This window comes from Homalodisca vitripennis, chromosome 2, assembly GCF_021130785.1.
Source record: "Homalodisca vitripennis isolate AUS2020 chromosome 2, UT_GWSS_2.1, whole genome shotgun sequence".
Taxonomy (NCBI): domain Eukaryota; kingdom Metazoa; phylum Arthropoda; class Insecta; order Hemiptera; family Cicadellidae; genus Homalodisca; species Homalodisca vitripennis.
Genome location: NC_060208.1, coordinates 27,125,139 through 27,145,590, shown reverse-complemented (window position 1 = coordinate 27,145,590; position 20,452 = coordinate 27,125,139). Strand labels below are relative to the sequence as shown.

General features: G+C 34.6%; 1 protein-coding gene across 1 annotated transcript in view; it reads left to right on the top strand.

The window, feature by feature from the left end:
• The window catches only part of LOC124353722 (roundabout homolog 1-like), a 194,360-nt gene that overhangs the window by 96,193 nt on the left and 77,715 nt on the right, over positions 1-20,452 (top strand). The gene's annotated exons all lie outside the window — the stretch shown is intronic.

The window sequence follows — 20,452 nt, the reverse complement described above, 5'->3', positions numbered from 1 at the left end:
CTATTTCAAATAAAACATTAATTATTGTAAATTAGTCAAGTATTACAGTTAAAAAAATAACGTTTTTGTTAAATTCGCTCTCTGTACATTTAATATTGTCTTAGTATGTAACAATGAAAATAAAATTTATGGCTGAGAGTATCATGTACGTAAATAACAATCTAATGCGGAAACATAAAGGTTTCATTTCGAGTCTGTAATACTGGAACAGACGAGATGAAAAGATGCCCGACTGTCCGTCCGGCGACAGTCAAAATAAGAGGAGATTTTATTCCGTCCCATCACAAATATTTCAGTCACCACATTTGGTCGCAGCTGTTCCCTTAGAATATATACTCCGATATCCAAAACAATGTTTTCGTCCAAATATAATAAAATTCGTTTCTTTCATCTTACAATGTATCATTGGTTTAAAAATCGTCAATACTTAGTTTAACTCTACAGTAAAATTATACAAATTGTACAGTTTTGACAATCGTAGCTTTTTTTGAGTTAAATTCATACATTCTGACAATTGGCTATTCAATACCAAGTGGCGGTTTCATTTTATTGTATTATACGATTATTACTTACAACTTTAGATATTATTCAAGTGCGAAATTCCTCTCTGGAAAACACAAAGAACATAGAGTAACGTATTATATAGCATGTTACTCTATGGATTCAAAACTCCTCGTTACTAAATTTGCTGAACACGTTTATGCTTACTTGCATTGCAATAATGTTATCAGGAAACTCTAGACATATTTGAATAACTGTATTATTCTCCAGCGCCATCAGTAGCGTTATTTCCCGGAAGTAGCTTGGTACCGGAAGGTACAGCCTGTATGATATTGTAGTGTATGTCATTTTATCAAACTTACAAGTTTTTATTATAAAAAAGCACAGAAAGAATGTTCATTTCATTTCAAAACATTTATGATGCAACTCTAAACGTATTGTAAGTTGCATACACGTGTACTCTCTCTATGTGTGAATAGTATATACTTGTAATGCAGTTGTTTGCTCTTAACCCCTGTATTAGCGGGAGAGAAGGCCAATTATCATGTCAATCCTTATACTGTTCGGAACCCACATAATTTATAAAGTTGCTTCACTTAACTAAAACCAAAGTGGTCTCCTTTAAATATTAGTAAGGGCTTATATAAATATGACTATAGCTTTATTTACGATATATCACTCTTGTAGATTAGCCTTTAGTTTCACTATAAAGTAATTAAACATAGGTACAATTACAAAGTTTAATTTAAGTTTCATTCAAAATAAAACTCATTCTGCTACAAATACAAAAAACGTGTGGTTGAGAAGCGTTCATTGACAGTCTAAAAGGTTAATTAATTATGTTAATTTTTAAAACGTTAAAGGTCCGTATAAAAATATATAAAGAAAAATACACTATTTCGCAATTTTTCAAAAATATTACACTGTTGTTTAGTGCCATTAACCTAACAATTTCTAAAAAGTAATCAAAATCGTTAACATAATCGTCGTGTAAATAGATCATTTTATGGTAAATAAAAGAAAATAAACTATTTCTCAATTCTTGAAAAAGAATATATTTAAGGCAGTCTCTGTCATGTTGTTTAACAACATTTAAACCTTCAACATTTCAAAAAAAGTAATCAAATTCTAAAAAGTACATTTTATGAAGAGTAAATATTTAACTAAGCTATTTTGCCTTTACAAACAGTACATTTTCTGTCCCGCTATCATTGTATATCTTCTCCCTCAGACATCAAAAGGGGTATAAAAACTATACAGTAGCGAGTTCCATCGTATTAGCTGGGGGAGTTAGGTCATTAAAACTAATGACTGCATTACAATCAATTGAGTTTCCCGGGGCGTAGTCATTGTAACGGGTTACTATCATTGTTGCAGGGGAGGGGTACGTGTCAGGCGTTTATACACGTTCACCGCTCTGTTAAGTAGGGTTAGGGGATACCACTGCACGCCAATTGCGCTTGAATTGTTTTCAGACCACTACCGCAATGTGACGCGTTAAATAGGTTCATTTGCTTGGTTTCAAAACAATAAAATTTATCTCTTCGTTACCCCGGCCAACCAGTAAAGTAAAACTGGTTTACTCCCAGAGAGTGGAGATTATTGTGTGGGGACTTTTTATACTAGCAGCAACTTAGAATGAATTTGGAAATAGGATAGTAGAGGAAAGTAATGCAGGAAAGAGTTAGTTAACGTGACAGTAATCCATTCAAATTCGCCCACCTTCTACACTGGGACAGGTCAAACACGATATGTTGTCAGTTGACAGGCATCAGCTGTTTTGCCTTGTTTGTTGCTCCCGGCTTGTGCAAGCGTACATTTGAAGTGGCCGTGTTTGCTTATGCGTTGACGGATTTCGTTAAATATGGTATCGTTGGAATTGTACGACAAACTGTAAAATAGTTCGTATCCTGTCAATGTTTTATAATTATAGAGGTTATAGAGGTTTTTATTTGACATTTTAAATTTTCAACAAGCACCATTTTGTTAATATTGAAGAAAATGACACAGTTATTTTGGTAAGTTTTTCTTTTATTTGGCGTAACCTATGTGCACAGTGTGGTATCAGTAGCTTTGCTAGCTTTACAAATAACACTTTATTTGTAAAAAAATACAAAATTATATTTAGCGGTTAAACGGCCCATTTCTCGACTGGCGTGTATATGACATTTTTGGTTTGAAATAATTAGTTTAATTATCTACAGACGTTTTTAACACCATTTTCACAACAACCTGTATATTGATATCGTGCAGCTCCTGTAGTTCTGGCTATCGGAAGTTTATATGGCCACTTCGGAGACACCCAAATTCGTAGTTCTTCTAACCAGAAAGACGTGATAAATCTTTCAGCTCTGAAACATCCATACCAAATGAAGGTCTACGACTAAAAAGACTATATTATTAGTTTCAAATTTGTACATACGTAAAAGAAGCAGCCTCAGTGACTTATTACAATTTAGGTATACACCAAACTACGTGTCACGTAACAGGGTTCGGTGAAAGACTTTCGGACATCCCGTGGAGGGAAAAGTATCATCAAACTCAATCTTCCTAATATAGAAATAGATTTTCTTGTAAGTCCTTAGCTCAATATGTCCTAAACATACCCTGTGATATAGTCAGATGGATAGATAGAGGAGAGGTTTCCTGTTCCCCTAGATGATAGGCTTCGCTAACGATCAGCCAAATTTAATTGAAGGACATACTCCATCATTGAACTTAATGATGTCTACTAAATTTCACTAGCGTGTAGCCCAGTCTCATGGAGGTACACACTATTATCAAACTCAACGTAGAAAAACAGACAGGCAGAAGAGAGATTGTGCAGCTCCTTGCGTTATTAACTGTATTAAAGCTTACCGAATTATTAAAAAGAAATAAGTAATTCTAATAGTGAATTTGAACCTGAATTAGAATCTGTGATCCCATATACAATGATGCATAAAATATAGTCATAAATATTTTGTGATTCTAGAATTTTAAAGTTTACTTCATCAAAACGTTTCTCTAATAAACAAATGGAATGTCGAACAGATTGTTATGTCAACAATCCTATTAACAACATTTAGAGTAACGACTCGGTTTTTGGAATAGCCATTATTTTTGTAATTGGTTATAATGAAATTAAAATACTACTAAGTGCTCAATTTAGGGCTGGAATCAATAAGGATATATTTCTTTACCCGTAATTAAAGTGATAAAATAAAATCAACCCACTCAACTTTTATTTTTGGAAAATGATATTCTTTTCTGAGATTCATATACATTGAAATTACAGAAATGGGTTATAACACTATGCTTGTATAATACTCCAGTGTTGTATAGGATTTGTATTAGTGTTGGGTAATTCCAGACCTCTGCGACCCAAACTCATCTGTACTAGTTACCGTATCCCTAAAGTCCCTTGGGATCACCCTCTATCCCACCCATTAGTTTTGCCCCTCACACCTCTCCCTAGTGCCAGACAGGATCATCCATCGTCAGCAATCATGCTTGTTGTTACTCAACATCTGCCATCCTGAGGTAACCGCAGTAGTTCCATCAGGGATGGAGGGTTCGACGGAAGGAGTGTTCAAGTAACCATGCCTACGTCACCATTCTTTTACTTTTCTTGCGAACGTATTGAAAACAACAGTTGATCAGTTCAAACTAACATTTTCAGGAATTGCCAATTGTCTTCTTCATTGTGAATTCCATTAACACTAAACCAGTGTTGAGCCTTAATCATTAATATGGTGCAGTGTATTTTTTTCAGATTTTTGAATATCTGTGATCAGGTAGTCCTTTACGATTACATCAGAGCTGAAGATAGAAAAGTAGAATAATGCAATCACTTCAACTTCACTTCATGAGTTATAAATTCAAGGACAGGCAGCTTTTTTTATTATTTTTAACTTATAAAAACTATTTTTTTAACTAAATATAATTTAAGAAAATTAATTTCTTTTAATGAAATTTTTCTTGAAGATTTTATACTTATATAAACAAATTTTATTTTCTCCAATCATCCTCCATATACTTACTGTAAAAATTAATATCCTTTCCTTCAAACGGTTTTCTTAACACTAATTATAAGCTCTACTTCAAATGACTAGCTGCAGTTCTTTTTTTTTTTACTAATAAAAGTTCCATTTTCCTGTCACCAGAAAAGGGATATTAAAGGCATGTGATTAAAATTGTAATTAAAAAAATTATTCCTTCAATTATTCCAAAAAAATTATTTCACCACCTTAAAATTTGGAATATCTGATTTCAGGTAGCCCTTTACGATTACGTGGAAAGCTGAAGATAGAAAAGTAGAATAATGTAATCACCTTATGAGAAACTACAGTATTAAGAGAAAATGAAAAAAAACTTATAATTAGGTCCAGATCTAAAACTGATAAAAATAAAAATATGTTCTTACAGTAAGTCCATGAATTATAAATTCAGGGAGGGTTAGCTTTCTTTTATTATTTTTAACTTATGAAAACTATATTTTTTTAATAAAATATAATTTATGAAAATAAATGCTTCCAGTGAAAATTTTCATGAGGATTTTATTTTTTATGTAAGCAAATTTTATTTTCTCCGTACACTTACTGTAATAATTAATATCCTTTTTCAACCTGTCTTCTTTTGCTCTAATTATAAGGTCTGCTTCAAATGCCTAGCTACAGTTCTCTTTTTGATCAAATAAAGAAACCATTTTTTCTGTCATCAGAAAAGAGATATTGAAGGTTTTTGATTAAAATTGTAATTACAAAAATTATTCCAACGAACAATTTATTTCACTACAAAAGGATTTATTTATCGGGTCTCGAAACACTTTTGGAATTGAGATGTGCACAAGCTGGTCTCACGTACAGACTCTCCGTAGTTTAATGTTAACGGTCTATAAATTTTACCGTTTACTAAACATTTAACACTAAGTTTACTACCTTGAGAACCCCCAAATTGACTATCGTTGGCACTTTGAAAATGTTACTGTTAGTTATTAATTAACATTGTAATTATGGTGAAATGTTCATTTAACTTAGATAATATTTTTTATAGAATTCGTTATAAATGATCTGGAAACAGTTTCTTATAAATGTTGCCCTTTATTTTATTGGCACTACATGAAAGGAATGTTTCCTTTTAAATTAAATAATTTTCTAAAAGGTACGTATATGGCTTTTTTCCGAATTAGGGTACAAAAGCGCCAATTTAAAAGTGCCAATCGTAAAAATGTCAAAATTATAAAATGCCAAATCTAATCAATGCCATAACGAATAATTGCCAAAATGATGAAGTGCCGATCGTAAAATCTTTTGTATACAAATTTCGATATGGTTTTATATAAAATGTTTTATAAAATGGCGCAACTTATAATTAAAGGAAAAACTTCATACTTGTGTTACAATGGGAGTATTTATATCAAACATTCATCATCGGCTGCAAGCAAACACTGGAGGTGCAAATTCCATGGAGAATGCTCTGCTCGCCTAACCTCCACTCTCGATGATAGAGGGACATTGTTGTGAAAAAAGGCGGTGATGTGGAATCCCATAACCGTGCTCAAAATCCAGAGGAAGTTCAAGCTCTTCTATTACTAACGAGCATGAGCATGAAGAGGCATGCGTCCGAACATCCAGAAGATCCTCCCAGCAGAATTATGAGGTGTTTTCAAGATGCTCTGAAAGCATTTCTAGCTTAACTTCCCGAGAGAGAAAACATTCGGAAACAAATTCAGCATGAACGCTTAAAAGATTTATCATCAAATCCAACCTAAATTTTGGCATATTTAATTACTGTCCGAACATCCAAAAGATCCTCCCAGCAGAATTATGAGGTGTTTTCAAGATGCTCTGAAAGCATTTCTAGCTTAACTTCCTGAGAGAGAAAACATTCGGAAACAAATTCAGCATGAACGCTTAAAAGATTTATCACCAAATCCAACCTAAATTTTGGCATATTTAATTATTGTCCGAACATCCAAAAGATCCTCCCAGCAGAATTATGAGGTGTTTTCAAGATGCTCTGAAAGCATTTCTAGCTTAACTTCCTGAGAGAGAAAACATTCGGAAACAAATTCAGCATGAACGCTTAAAAGATTTATCACCAAATCCAACCTAAATTTTGGCATATTTAATTATTGTCCGAACATCCAAAAGATCCTCCCAGCAGAATTATGAGGTGTTTTCAAGATGCTCTGAAAGCATTTCTAGCTTAACTTCCCGAGAGAGAAAACATTCGGAAACAAATTCAGCATGAACGCTTAAAAGATTTATCACCAAATCCAACCTAAATTTTGGCATATTTAATTATTGTCCGAACATCCAAAAGATCCTCCCAGCAGAATTATGAGGTGTTTTCAAGATGCTCTGAAAGCATTTCTAGCTTAACTTCCCGAGAGAGAAAACATTCGGAAACAAATTCAGCATGGACGCTTAAAAGATTTATCATCAAATCCAACCTAAATTTTGGCATATTTAATTGTTATCATTTTAATTAAATGGCATTTGAAGCTTGTGGCACTTGCTGTCTTAGGCACTTTTAATTTGGCAATTCCGTTCTGGCATTTTTGAATTTGCACTTTTGTAGTATAACGCCCAATAGGAATTACTATTTAGATAGTAAGTAATGTGAAGCTTAAAATGTTCTTAAGTTTTATTTTGATCTCTGTATTTATAACATTGTTAAATTCATATTATAGTAAAGAGAAATAAAGTCGTCCACAAATTTATGATAGCCAATATCACTACCACGTTATTATAATGCAGCGTTAACTCCTCCCTCCCGTAACACTACTATCACACAATCATATTCATATGTTAGTTCAGCAATATTTACATTAGTCAGGAATAAATGAACATTTGGGATATAGTTGTATGTCAGTTTAATGAGACCAATTGGTCGGGGCATTTCCAATACCCAGTGTTAATTACTGACTGTATCCTGTCACACAGGCAACCACTACAATCATTAGCTAACGGCTGCAGCAATAATGACTGACAGTAATGACGATGGGCGGCTGATCATTATTGCTTTTCTACCATTACAAATCGGGCTCGATCAGTTCGGTAGATTATTAATGTGTATTTATATTGCACGAGAAATTAATACGAGTATAAAAGTTATTTGAAAAAAAAACTTAAAAATCAACATACGTTAAGGTAAAAATATTATATTAATTTGTTGCCAAAAATTTTTATAATACCTTGTAAAACTAAGCGTTATGTCCTAAAATCGTGTAATAATTTGAGATCTGTGCATTTTTCATTCAAGGGAAAAAATATTATTTTATATTTAAAAGTTTTTTTAGTGATAAAAATTCGTCATGGTCTATAATGGCATGGTCCACAAGCCCAAGGAAATTTGCATAGTATAACACAACGTAGTATTTCTTTAAACCGATAATAAATTTTCCAACAAAATTTGACCTTCTGTCGCACTATTGTAACGGGGCGGTAAGAAAGGGTTGAAAATAAAAAAATATAATTTTTTTCCAGTCTTATTTTAACAGGTTATATCAGTGTCAGCCAAGAAGATGAATAGATTTCAAATTTGCCATTTCAGCCAAATGGCTGGTCTGGGCTAACTATCATTTAAATATGTGCAGATTGCTTTTAATTGTCTCGTTAAAATTTATAACCTGTGAGAAAATGTAACGGTTGATATATCTAACCCTTTCGTTATCCTCCCATTATGACCTTTTCTAAATTTCTTAAGGGAAATTCATGTATCAATTCAACTAACAAACAGGTTTTGTGTTTATAGAATGCAAAGTTAGTCTTGTCTCCAGGGCTGTACAGATTAATTAGTAAAACACAGTAAGCACGCACTAGTAAAAATTAAGAAAAAATTAAAGGGTGTCTCATTTTACCACATGAAGTTAGGGCTAAGAAGACCTCTGTAACATTTAACCTTGAGGACCAACGGCCGGGCAGGCGGGCTGCCTGCAAGGACAGGATCGCTCAGCGGTCACCCTTCCAAGCAGCAGCCACGCTCGACGTTGCTTGATCCGGTTATCATGCGATAACCTATGTACCCGCTACACTACAGCGGATATTCTATAGCCTTCGGTTTCCTGTACAGAAAGGAAATCAATTCATAGAAAAATGGAATTCAATCTCTGTCTACCAACAGGCTGCGTCAGATAAAGCAAACGTGGACGAATTCAGACTGTTGAGACAGTAACATTTTAGGTTCTTTATATAGATCGCACTGGGGACCTTTTAAATATCTCTAATGTATGTAATAAATTGTTTTAATAAAATGTTATGGAGATTATTAATTTTGTTATAGGGGTTATTAAGATCTTGCAATTGCTTTTTGTGCACTGTTTTATACGACCAGCAATATACAATTTGTTTGGCTTTTTGGCTTGGTAGTAGTACATGTTAGGTAACCTTGTCTTTTAAAAATCTGCATTACAATACTGACCAATCACGGCATACTTAACATTTTCAATAATGTACAGTTAAAAGTATATTTTAGTAATACTTTTAATTTACTTATCTGGATTTGTTTACTCTGTGTTTAACAGCGGTTGCATAAAAGATTGAAATAAGGATTGTTGTTACTATCAAGCTTACTCTATGATTACACACTAAATGCAAACAAATTGAATAGTTAAACTAATTGAAGATTTGGTTGTGATGTTATAAAACAGTGTTTACACAGAACAGCTGATTACATTTAACAGGCTCTTTCAGTGTATACTATTGATTTTTCTTAATCTTTTACGATATTTTAATAGTTATTCTGATATTCGGGGCGGAGACGGATCCAACAAATCAGAGATCAATATGTTTTATACAACCAGCAATATACAATTTGTTTGGCTTCTTTAGCCTAACAATCGGTATAGCCATTCTTGAGTTATAAATGGTGTAACTAACCCGAATTTGTTCAATGAATAAAATAACCGCATTTAGAATTTTCAATTTAATTTGATATTAGTCTTTAAGTCTAAGTGCTCCTAATGTATAAAAAGTTGCCGCGTCGTTTTGAACACGGTGATCGCTGAGGTAAATATCTCGTTATCATTCTCCGTAATGATATTTGTCAGATATTTTTGTATTCATTTATTCAGAGCTGACAAACATCTTTTACTAAAAAGAATAAGGCCCTAGTTAAAGCTCCAATGATTTTTAAAGACTCACAACACAGTATTTCTTGATTCCCTGATTATTTGATATATGATTATTTCTTAGTTAAGTTTCATCACGAAAAGAGCCTACATTGTGAATTCCGTTGATGATGGCATGATAAACCAAATTAATGGTCAGGAGCGACAAAAAGTACACCTTCAGAAGAATCGTGAGACCTTCAAAAATTTGAATATTCTTTATTCTTAAATGGTTTCAGGTAGTTTTTCTGTACACAATCAGTCTATCACAATCGCCATAAGGATAGCACTTACCGAATATTTCTGCATAATCAAACATGGTAACCTAAAAGCCAAAACCAAAGTGTTAAACACGGAAAAATCCTGTTTCCTTCACGCACACACACAAACATACTAGCAGTTACCCACTGCTTCACATGCAAATTTCCTAAATTGAAGGGAGCAGCTTTGTTACGATGTAAGCATTTATTATGTAATATGATGGAACCCTTTGATTTTTTTATAACGCGGCTTGTGGAAACGATAACTGTTCCAAAAACGCCCAAAAAAGTTGAAACTGTGAAATATTGGTCATGAGAACCAGCTTCGTACTCCATGTAGTTTCAATATGGCGGTCGTTAAAACATAAAAAAATACAACTCCGTAACTTGCGAACCTAGGAAAAAACAAAAAAGTTTTTTATAATGCTTGTAACATTTTACAAACATTTTAAAATTAACGTATCTTTGCATCTTCACCGATTTTCGAGATATTGATTACATGTAAATCATAAGATATTGAATTAATAATATTTCAGTTGTAACAAAATCCACCTACTTCTTTCGAGGTTCTTCTTCAGATCCGGAAGGACTATTTTGTATTGTGTCGAGTTTTGTGAAATATGACAAATAAGTTTGAGACATTTTAGAAATCTGTAAATGTCTTTTACAATAATATTTTAGGTTTGGATAAGACCAATGTTTGTATAAAAATATGATGAAATAAACAAAGCTTGTGACATTTGATTTTTATAGTATAAAGCAAACAGTGGGTTGGGTGTTCGATGTAAGTCGTTAGAAGTATTGCTAAAGGAATTATTTTTACGAATTTAGATTAGAATTATATATTTTAGAATTGAACTTGAAAGGATTATGTAGTTCTCCAACTCTTACGTTTCTGTATTTAAAAACCAATATTATATTAATCATTTGCCTTTACGACTGCGAAAATAAACATTTGCACTGAGTCGAGGTGAATGCCAGTCACACGTTATACACACAAAGGGGAAACCGTTGTATAATCCAATACCCACAAGCGTATGCTGTCTAATACAGCGGACGTCGGCGCTTTTAATTTGTCGCATATTACTCGGCACTGTCGCCCTGTTGGGTAATTGGGTTTGAAATGGGATCCGGGTTTCATAACGGGCTGGCTATCAAAATTTATGTCGATATTTGGTTTATTGCTTAATAAGTTCCGGATTCAATTAGGAGCACACTGCTATAGTGGTGGCCTGGATTTGCATCGCTACCATGCTTTGCTTATGATTGGAAATACCATATTAATGAATTATGATTTGTGTAAATGTTCTAAGTAATTGCCAATTTGTAATATTAAACCAAAGTAAAGTTTAAAACATTTTGCGAATAAGATCTTTAGAAGATTATACACAGAGCAAGAAATTTGAATTTACCATAATGCATTCGAAAATTGAGCTCTTAGTTTTATATTTTCTTATTAAAATGCAGACAAAGCTTCCACCTGCCTTACTCAGGATATGTATCCTGCCACATGCATTACATTACATTCATGTGTATCTATATGACAGTACCCAGCCGATCCATATCAATAACTGGATATTAAAACATTCAAACCCAGTCGTCCTCATTGAGGTTAGAAACTTGGGCAAATCAACAGAATTCCCTAGTGATCCGGTATGTCTCGACAATGATACATCTTAGGTCTCGTCATCGTATTGCGTTTCCACGATATGTCAGTGAGGTTTCTGTGTTCTAGTTTCTGAACTGGACTGATATGGCGTGAGCCAACAAAAAAGGTTCGTTTACTTCAGTTTAGTTCTGTTTTAGCAGGTTAGACTAACGAACAAGTCGGACTGATGAGCAAGTCGGATTAACGAGCAGGTCGGACTAACGTGCAGTCGGGCTAACGAACAGTCGGACTAACGAGCAGTTCGGACTAACGAACAGTCGGATTAACGAGCAGGTCGGACTCACGAGGAGGTCGGACCAACGAGCATGTCGGACTAGCAGGTCGGACTAACGAGCAGGTCGGATTAACGAGAAGGTCGGACTAACGTGCAGTCGGACTAACGAACAGTCGGACTAACGAGCAGTTCGGACTAACGAACAGTCGGATTAACGAGCAGGTCGGACTCACGAGGAGGTCGGAACAACGAGCATGTCGGACTAACTAGCAGGTCGGACCAACGAGCAGGTAGGATTAACGAGCAGGTCGGACTAACGTGCAGTCGGACTAACGAACAGTCGGACTAACGAGCAGTTCGGACTAACGAACAGTCGGACTAACGAGCAGGTTGTACTCACGAGGAGGTCGGACCAACGAGCATGTCGGACTAACTAGCAGGTCGGATTAACGAGCAGGTCGGACTAACGTGCAGTCGGACTAACGAACAGTCGGACTAACGTGCAGTCGGACTAATGAACAGTCGGACTAACGAGCAGGTCGGACTAACGTGCAGTCGGACTAACGAACAGTCGGACTAACGAGCAGTTCGGACTAACGAGCAGGTCGGACTAACGTGCAGTCGGACTAACGAACAGTCGGACTAACGAGCAGGTCGCACTAACAAGCAAGTTGGACTAACGAGCAGTGATAGGACTAACGTGTACACTGTTAGAATTCAGAGCAAACCGGGTGGATATTGTTTCATGACACGCTTCCTGACCGGTTTCAACATCGTACTACACTAACGTAACATGAAATTAATTTATTTTGTTATATTCGTGTAATTATAGTAACTAAATTGACCGGCCAGGTATCTCTACATGGTTGGGATTCCAGGGAACTGGAAAATCTCTCATATGTCTGTCGGTCTGACTGCTTACAGGGTGTGTCCATGACAAATTGAGCTGGAGACTCGGAACTTTGCATAAACTTTATTTCTACATTGGCAAGATCGAGTTCAATGATGATACATTTCCCTCCAGGGGATGTCTCTCAGTCTATGATTGAAACCTGTTACCGTCTCCGAAGTAGCAACATAAACTTCCGATACCCATATGTCCACCAGAACTACAGGAGTTGCACGATATCCATATACAGAGTGTTCAGAAAAGGATGTCACAAACTGCTGTGGCTAATACTAATTATTACAATTAAAAATAACCATATAACAATAGGCCGAGAAATGTGTCGTTTAGTCACAAGCCATCGTTTCGTAATTTTTACAAAAAATGTGTTATCTGCGTAACTAGTAAAGTTACAGATACCAAACTTTGCACATGGATTATCAAAAATAAGACTAAAATAACAAATTTTATTTATATTATATTAACTAAACGGAGCGTATTGAAAAAGTCAAATAACAAAAACAAAGCCAGTGTTTGTATGTTATAAAACATTTACAGGATACCAACTATTTTGAAATTTTTACTGCAATTCCAACGGTACCATTTTTAACAAAATCCGTCAACACATCGGTAAACACGGCCACTTTCATTGTACGCTTGCACAAGCCGGGAGCAACAAACATGTCAAAACAGCTGATGCCTGTCAACTGACAACATATCGTGTTTGACCTGTCCCAGTGTAGAAGGTGGGCGAATTTGAATGGATTACTGTCACGTTAACTAACTCTTTCCTGCATTACTTTCCTCTACTATCCTATTTCCAAATTCATTCTAAGTTGCTGCTAGTATAAAAAGTCCCCACACAATAATCTCCACTTTCTGGGAGTAAACCAGTTTTACTTTACTGGTTGGCCGGGGTAACGAAGATATAAACTTTATTGTTTTGAAACCAAGCAAATGAACCTATTTAACGCGTCACATTGCGGTAGTGGTCTGAAAACAATTCGAGCGCCATTGGCGTGCAGTGGTATCCCCTAACCCTACTTAACAGAGCGGTGAACGTGTATAAACTCCTGACACGTTCCCTTCCCCTGCAACAATGATAGTAACCCGTTACAATGACTACGCCCCGGGAAACTCAATTGATTGTAATGCAGTCATTAGTTTTAATGACCTAACTCCCCCAGCTAATACGATGGAACTCGCTACTCTACTGTATAGTTTTTATACCCCTTTTGATATCTGAGGGAGAAGATATACAATGATAGCGGGACAGAAAATGTACTGTTTGTAAAGATAACGTAGCTTAATAAAAATTTACAGTCTGGCAAACGTCTTTTATGATTTTTATATCTTTTTTGGGTTAATGTTGCTAAAAACAGGGCAGTTATTGCGTATTTAAAAGTATGCTTGTCAAGAATTGTGTAATAGTGCATTTTATTTTTTTTTACCAGAAAGTGATCTATTTATAGGGACATTTAATTTAAAAAATTTATTAACCTTTTAAACTGTCAATGAACGCTTTTCAATCACGAGTGTTATCTTACTTGTATCATAATGAGTTTTTATTAAAATAATTTTATTTGTAGTTTTTTTTATTACGAAAATTAAAACTACGGGTAATTAGACCTATGTACAATTACTTTATAGGTAATCTGTAGCGACACGTAAGGCTAATCTACAGGAGGGAGGCTAATTCGTACATAAGGCTAGAGTCGTATTAATTTGTCTGTCTTACAAATCCTTAAAACAGATTACTTTGATCAGTAACCAAGATTATAAATTCATGAGGATTCCGAATAATGGAGGAATTTATCTGATAATTAACCTTATCTTCCGCTAAGACAGGCGATAAGAGCAAACACATGCATTACGAATATATAATATAAACACAGAGAAAGAGTAAACGTGTACATAACTTACAATGACTTTAGAGCTATATCAGTAAAAGTTTGAACAAAATTACATTTTATACATTTACAATGTGTAATATATTTCAAAACGTTCTCAATTTGTTTATTTCAAAGAACACGTTTTAAGTTTGATAAAGTGACGCACACTACAATCTCATACAGGCTGTACCTTCCGGTACCAAGCTGCTTCCGGGAAATAACGCTACTGTTGGCGCTTGAGGATAATACAGTTATTCAAATATGTCTAGCGTTTCCTGATAACATTATTGCAATGCAAGTAAGCATAAACGTGTTCAGCAAATTTAGTAACGAGGAGTTTTGAATCCATAGAGTAACATGCTATATAATACGTTACTCTATGTTCTTTGAGTCTTTCCAGTGAGAAATTTTGCATAATATTTGCTTCAGACGTAATTATGAAAATGCACTCTATTGCTGTGGTAGATGAAGTATAAATAGCTGACTAACTACATAATAGGTGATGAACAATGCTATGAATCTTGAAAGTCTAAAGGCATGTGCACTCATTTTGGACAGAATACATCTGAAAGTAGTCATTTTCAGTAACTATATCTCATTGGCCCACGCTACTTTAACGTATTGAATATTCGTATTTGAGGTTAGTTTGACTTTGGTAAACTAAAAAAACATAATTTGTGAAATATGTTAACATTTTTAGTACTTTAGTCATATTCCTGACCTATTTTTAAACACCCTCAGATCTTGATAAGATCATGTGAAATTAATCCATGAAATGGCTCATAGCTTACTATTCTAAATATTTTTAGTATCCTCTCATTTCGACCTTCTCAAAAACTAGCGCGGCCGACATTCAAATTTCTTAGAGAAACTCGGTGTTACCAAAAATAATTTGTCTGCTTATTCATTCCAAATTTACTCTTGCTTGCTGGACTATTTGAATTGTTTGGCTTTAGAATACTAATAAAATACATTAAAGCTTCTTAGGCAAACTGTAACAGCATTCAAAATTTATCATTTTGACGTATGAATTAAATAAAAAAAGGCGACGATTCATTGTGATATTTCCCAGTGAGAGTGAGATGCAAACAATGCTCACGCGGGATGAAATATCGGTTTGCATCCCTCGGCAAACAAATCACCCTTTATACCAGTCTGCAAAGTTAGTTGTATATTGGCTGGTATTAGGATTGTGGAGTGGTAAATTGTAAAAATATTGAAAGTTTGAAGCTAGTAAATAAACAAAGTAGGGTGGTACTCTCCAGCTAATTGAAAACCCCTGGCAGCAGCGGTCAATCACATGTCATATATACGTCGTGGGGAGGGGGGGGGGTAGATCACATGCAAGGTTCGCAGTGGGTGTTATTCACCCACCACAGCACATCTACACGCTGCCCGATATTGTCAGCTTTTCACATTGATCCTCTCAATCCATAATTTAGTTTATTACAGTGAATGAGCTTACCTGCCATAATTGGATTGGATATTTAATTCGGTTAGTAATAAATGCCTAATCCGAAAAAAAGAAGTAGTAATTTTAATCTTAAAATTTATAGAAACCGAGTTTTGGAAATTTGTATTAAAAATTCCAGTACTATTTCAAATGTGTCAGTCAATATCACTTGCAACTATGTGTGTCATAATAAATTAGTTTTGAAATTACCTATTCATTCGTCACATATCAAATCAAAGACCAGCACAGAACAAATGAATTTGCATGATAACAAAACTTTCTTGAAAATTGAGTAGGTACTATAAATGTTATTATACAAATAGGAGAAATTTGAAGTAATTTATTAAATATTACTTTCACCTGGACATAATAATAAACCTCTCGAGGTTTCGCTAATGGTATGAACTTTGGCATATAAGGGTATTATCGCAATATGCTGTTTGCGATCTATAATGTTACACTAACACCCCTATTTTTTCCGCTAGAGGCTGTGTGGTCTTTGGATAATTTTAGAGGAGTCGTCGATCTTAATAATAACATCATTTAAATAAAACAAACAGCAATTTACAAATCATATATGTTGTAACGTTAGGGGTCCTTCAAGGATTTGAACTTTAAACCTTCATAATTTTACCCTTTAATTTCTACACGTGTTTTTCTACGATTTTTTCCCTTGAAAACATTAAATACTGGGAAAAATATTCCCCTTCACGTCTGCATTAGTCTCTAAACTTCCGCCTTTTCTGTGACATAGATCTTATTAAACACTGACTGATCATGAGACTATGTCTTGAGGTTTTCTCCAACCCGAGGAGTAAAGTCCTTCTTTGTTAGTAATTCGAGCCAAACGTTAATACAGCCTTTCATCCATCCCAAAAAATGTATTTTCATCTCCTCCTGGTCTCTTTCTAGATTTTATCATATCCTATATCGGAAATATGGCTCGGCTTCCCATGCCGAAGAGTATTATAGACCATTAGGTATTCTCTTCCTTGATAGAAAAATTTTGAAATGCTCCTCTTCCCAAAGTTGTCCTATCTCAATAAATAAGTTCTCTCTCCCCCTCCCTCCCTCCCTCTCACCCTCGCTCACTCACTCTCCCGCCACAATAAGTTCCTTACGGTAGAATAAAATAGTTCTCAGCATTTACTTTTGGGTCAGATTCCGTTATATGCCCTCAACGCTTAAACTTTTTTCAATGAACTTAGAACGTTATAAAACGATGGAGTTGAGTAACAGAACTAACATTCCATCAATCAACAAGCATTTCCAGGTATGTCGATCGGTATTGTCGCTGTTATCTTATCTTTCTCGAGAATCCCGATTACGGCAGGCCGCGCGGCATCACATGATTATTTAAGTTTTTTTGATCGGTACATAATTGCCTTTCCATTACAATTCAATTTATATTACTGATCAGCCCCTCTAGAATTTGATATTTTACTGATAGGTACTATCTCGAGGGATGTGTTTCTTTCGGTGACATCAGCGCGGGCTTCGGCAGCACCCCGCGCTGATCGCCGGAATCACTCGCATTTTGGGTGGCGGAGTGTGATCAAGAATAAAAACAAGTTTTGTGTGTTTTTTTTCAATAAAGAGTTTAGTTTTTGTGTGGTAATGTATTGTTTTTGTTGAATGTTTGTGTTTGGAGAAATGTAGGAGTGTGGTCAATATAATACGTAAGTACCCTTTTTTTCTTAGCTAGTAACTAATTGTAATTCATTATAATCATCCGTAAATGAAAAAATTAGCGTTGGGGGCATAATGTTAGTTCTGTTACTCAACTACATCGTTGAGTCTCTTGTATTAAAGACATAATATTCTCACCAATGAGCTTCTAATTAATTACGTAGATCATGAGCATAGAATCACATATTGTAATGAATCTCACATGTGAGATGTTACTGTGACGAGAGCACTTTTGGTAAGCAGCACAGTCCGATGATGAATTGTATTACTTTGACATGCGTAGTATTTGTTAAAATTCTTTGCTTCTGGTGGGAAAACATATTTTTACCACAGTCTGCTTTTTTAGTAGCACAATCTAGGTGCATCTAGATTTAGTAGCCCTAGCTTAAAACTCAAAAGACTGATCTGTTGGTACAATACGAATTGACTAGATCCGTGCAGCACCTGCAGCTTTGGTAACTGCATCACCTTATTCTAACGACTAGTACTTACAGTGGCCGTTCGAAAGATTTTTATTACTGATTCTCCTAATTTGACGAAATTTGAGTACCAAATATATTAAAACTCCACTATCTAAACAATCAGACTCCAACTAATCAATCTGTAAAATTTGAAATTTTTTTATACTTTTTGAATACCGGCGGAACTTGCCCTTTTAAAATACAAATACAAAAATCGCCCAAAATACCGCTTGACTTAAGATACAAAATATATCATGAAAATCGTCTGAAGTAGTACAGCAACGTTTACAACTAGTTATTAAAATACAAAATTCTCACAAGACAGCGTATTTGGTACAGCAACTTTATCAACGTTACAGACATCTGGTGCAAGAGAAACGCAATAGATGTGTCCCAAATGGAACTGTCAGGGGAATAGAGTGTCTCATTGCTCACAGTAACTGATACTCACCAGGAGCTGCTACTCTTGATAGCTGCTACTTGTTGTAGCCGTTATCTCGATGCTCATTTATCTTATCTGATTTATCAAGTAACCTTATTGCAACAGTGGTTCTTTCAACAACTCGGTTCATCACTGGACACTGTCCACCGATTCATCTGTGTTGTGACTTTAGTCTTCCAAGAGTACGGGTAGAGTATTTAAAATTATAGGTAATAATTGTACGTTTAAACGTTTGATTTTATATTACTTGCCTGTTTATACACCGAACATTTTAAAACTCTACAGAATTAATAAAGTAGGTTTAAAAAATAATCTGTGAAAATTTAAAGCTCCCTAATAATTGTAGAAACAAAATGGTGACATATTAAAAATTTTACCATTTTGCTTCCTATAAAAATTCATTTCTTGAATTACCTGATTTGATTACTGCGTTGCAGTTTTAAAGAACAGTATATTATGTGATTTCTTTCTATAGGGTTACTTAAAGAAACAAGGTTATACTCGTAGCTTCAATAATGATGAGGGATTAAAACAATCAATTGAAGAAGAACCTGTCCGAATACCACAGAATTTCTTACTAAGAGCTTACGATTCATTTGTTAAGCGCTGTTATCAGTGTGTCGCTGTGGATGGATTACAGTTCGAATAATTGTGGACTGTAATTAAATGTAGGTTTTTTAATAGGCTGTGTTCTAATTTTCTGATTTAAATGCTTTATTTCTCTATAATATGACAATAAATAATTTTACAAAACCAAAATACTGTTTTTAAAGTATAGTTTATCAAAATGCCATAAAGCTAAATCAAATATCAAAATGCAATTTTGTCCCAACAATTGCTAGAGAACTGACATTTTCACAGAATATTTTTAGAACCTATTTAATGAATTGTGCGTAGAGTTTGAAAATGTTCCGTGCATAAATGGGCAAGTAATATAAAACCAAACGTTTAAACCTCTTCGTGGGACACCCGTAATATTTGGTATGGTTATAAATCAACTGCTTTTGTTATTTTGGGATTGGCAGTTGCTAAATAGAAACACTGAAGATAGTCTAATCCAATCGAATTAGGGAGAGACGGCTCATCATCATAAACCTCACATGGCACAGTTTGCGGAAAAAATCATTGACGGAATAAAAATAAAAATACTAAGGAAATATAACTACTATTATTTTCAGTGTTAAATTGTTGTGACTACATTAATGTGAGATTCTTGAGATGTCCTGCGGAGATATAGAGATACAGAGAATCATACAGAAAAATAATTTTACATCCCCCTTCCCACGGTAGACAAAAGGGAAATTGTGTCAGCTTCCGGAATGATTAGCCAAATTCCATAGTTAGATATGCATCACCATAGAAATTATCCCTGTCTATGTAGAAACGAAGTTTCATGCAAAATTATTCACAGATTAAATATTTCACGATATATCTTGCTACATGATATATTCACTTTTTTAGGTTAGGTTTCCTAGCAGTTTTCAAACAATAATATAATAAGATTTGGTGGGTTAGCGAGTTTACTGCAATGTAGTAAGTAGTGCGCTGAAATTAAGTCTTGTCACCAATTTATAACACTAACTGTCCACTCTAGTAACAATGTCAACTATCGAAATCAGTGTATCTCATATAAAAATTAAGCTTCGTGCAAACATTCAAATCTATAATTCAATTCGTTTTGTAGATATTGTGCAGACAGATAAACATACAGGTAAAAATGAAATTTTTCCAACTCGCGAGTGATAGGATTCACCAACGCTCAGCCGAAAATAAAATTATATTTTGAAAATTTCAAAAAGTTATTTTCTAAGGCAGTTTTAACATTGCCTACTATATCTTATTTCAAAATTATTTTGATGGTAGTCGTTTATAAGTAGAGGTGAAGTTACCT